Source organism: Chinchilla lanigera, unplaced genomic scaffold (assembly GCF_000276665.1).
Source record: "Chinchilla lanigera isolate Chin_1 unplaced genomic scaffold, ChiLan1.0 scaffold00104, whole genome shotgun sequence".
NCBI classification, from domain to species: domain Eukaryota; kingdom Metazoa; phylum Chordata; class Mammalia; order Rodentia; family Chinchillidae; genus Chinchilla; species Chinchilla lanigera.
This window is the reverse complement of record NW_004955505.1, coordinates 3,894,337-3,896,658: the sequence shown is the minus strand read 5'-3', so window position 1 is coordinate 3,896,658 and position 2,322 is coordinate 3,894,337. Positions and strand designations below refer to the sequence as shown.

Sequence of the window (2,322 nt, the reverse complement as noted above, 5' to 3'; positions counted from 1 at the left end):
GTGTGTAGGTGCTGGCTTTTAAAGTTATTCATTTGTCGACTTGCTTAGATAAATATTTCCTTATATTTCACCCATCAGTCACCGTCATTTTTCCTAAAGGAGACATCAGGTGGCTCTTTCATAGATTCAGACTTCAGAGCCCTGACAGAAGGAACTTGCTTTAGTTTAGGGCGTAAATTTAACACAAATGTGTTAGTGTGTTAATGTGTTATTTTATTTTACTTTTATTTCTGTACTGGGAATCAAACTCACAACCTTGTGTTGGCGCTTATGCCGCTGAGATATATCCCCGGCCAGTGTGTTAATGTTTATCCAAATGTGACTTGATTTACACGGGTCAAGGCAGAGTAAGGTAATGGTTAAGAGCGCAAGCCGCGAGTCGGACAGAATTCTGTTCATACATGTAGCATTGACCAGTTGTATAGTCAAGAGGAAACGATCCGACCTGCTGGGTTTCGCTGTTCTCATCTGGCAAAGGAGGGCAGTATTATTATTTTATCAGAGCCTGTCGAACTGTTTTGGAGACTGAAAGCCAGTACGCGTGCCTGCAACCCCAGCACTTGGGAGGCTGTGGGAAGAGCATGGCTCGTTACTTGGAGGGCAGCCTGCCTGAGCGAAGGGAGTTCAAGCCGGGCCTGGATTATCGTAAAACGCTTTCTCAAAAAATGAAAGATAAATACATGTTAAAAGCTAGTACGTATAAAGTCTGTAAAATAATGGTTGGCACATAGGTAAGTGTTCATTTATGTTGGAAATCCAGGGGCCAGGGATATAACTCAGTGGCACAAGCGCCTGGCTGGCAAGTGCAAGGTCCTAAGTTTGATTCTCCGTACCATTAAAAAAAAAAAAAAAAAAGAAATTAATATTGTCTCCTTCCTGCCATGGAAAGACGCATAAAAGGGATAATTACCTAAACCCTGATCTTTTTTCCTAGGGCTCAATTTCATTCCTATATCTCAGTTTGTGATATTTCTTGCAGCCTCCCCAAGGTTTCCATGGAAATGATCCTCAGAAAATCAGGGATCTGAATTAGTTCTTTGGTTTCCAGTTATCCACAGTTTTTATTTTTAGGAGTTTACTATTCAGGTCAGCCTGTATTTAAAGAGCGAGTGTGTGGAGATGGAGCTCTACGCTGAAGGTTGTACAAACTAGCTAGCATAATGGAGGTGGAGATTGGGATGTGTGTAAATAACTGTAGTAATGGTAGGACATTACTAGAAAAGAGGGGTTAGCAAAATTGTTGGGTTAGTATCCCTTAGTTTTTGTGGGCTGATGAATAAAAAGAGGCGAATTCTCTCCCAGAATTCAAGATTCTATCTGGACTAAAAGGAAGACCTTCTCTGGGTGGCCCATATTTACTTGGTCATCAGAAGGGAGGGGTGTACTCAAGAAGGGTGGAGTCACTCAAGGACTTCTCCAAGTAAGGTATTAAATTAATCCACCCAGGAGTGAGATTCCTGAGGCTATAGTCTTTTTCCACTTGAGATCACATCCAGGTGTCCTTGGTTGTGATCTTGTCTTATCCTTTGAGTCTTTCCGACTTCATCTGCCATTGCAAGCCTTAGTAACTTGATAGCAATGGGAAGCTGCCAAAGATTTTGTAACTATGCTGAGAGAAGAGTAAGATTTGAATTAGGTGAATGTTAAGGGTAGGGAGATCCTTAGCAAACTGTTGCAGAATCTTGTAAAACACCCAAATTAATAGACACATGAAAGATGTTCTTTGTAGGATTCCCGGGGTCTGTGGAGTTGGAAGGGCTCTCACCAGGAGGGGTGCCATGGAGTGCATAACTTGCAGCCAGACTGAGCAAGTTAGCGAGAACCTGTCTCAAAATAAAAAGGGTTGGGGACCTAGCTCAGCACTCCATGGATTCAGTTACTAGACCCACAAAAAAGTAAAAGCGTAGAGGTATTTGTCTTCATGTGGATCGAACTTTAAACCATAGCACTTAGTGAAAAGAGGAGACAGTGTAACACCTGTAAAAAAAAATTATCCAACTTGGAAGTAATGCGAAAAAAATGGCCACGTGGCCTATATTATCACACTACCACATATGTCCTCCAGTGAGGGTCCACATTTGCGCTTAGAACCATAGTTTGTAACCCTTTGGGGGCAGGAATAGTCTGAGGTTGGCAGTAGGTGAGCAGGCAGCTTTGGGTTGGTAATGGTACAGATGTTGAGCTAGAGTCAGTCCGCTGTGTCAGTAGCCACACTACTTACCTAGTCCAGCTGGTGTGACTTCCCCTATGGAGGAAACAGCCTTTGGTGTAGGTCCTTGCACTTCAGTAGCACTGCTTTAGGGGATCCTTTGATCTGGGAAA

At 42.8% G+C, this 2,322-nt stretch overlaps 1 protein-coding gene across 1 annotated transcript in view; it reads left to right on the top strand.

Annotated features, from left to right (window-relative positions):
* Amn1 (antagonist of mitotic exit network 1 homolog) overlaps positions 1–2,322 on the top strand; it is a gene marked incomplete in the record, with an annotated part of 57,151 nt that overhangs the window by 1,062 nt on the left and 53,767 nt on the right.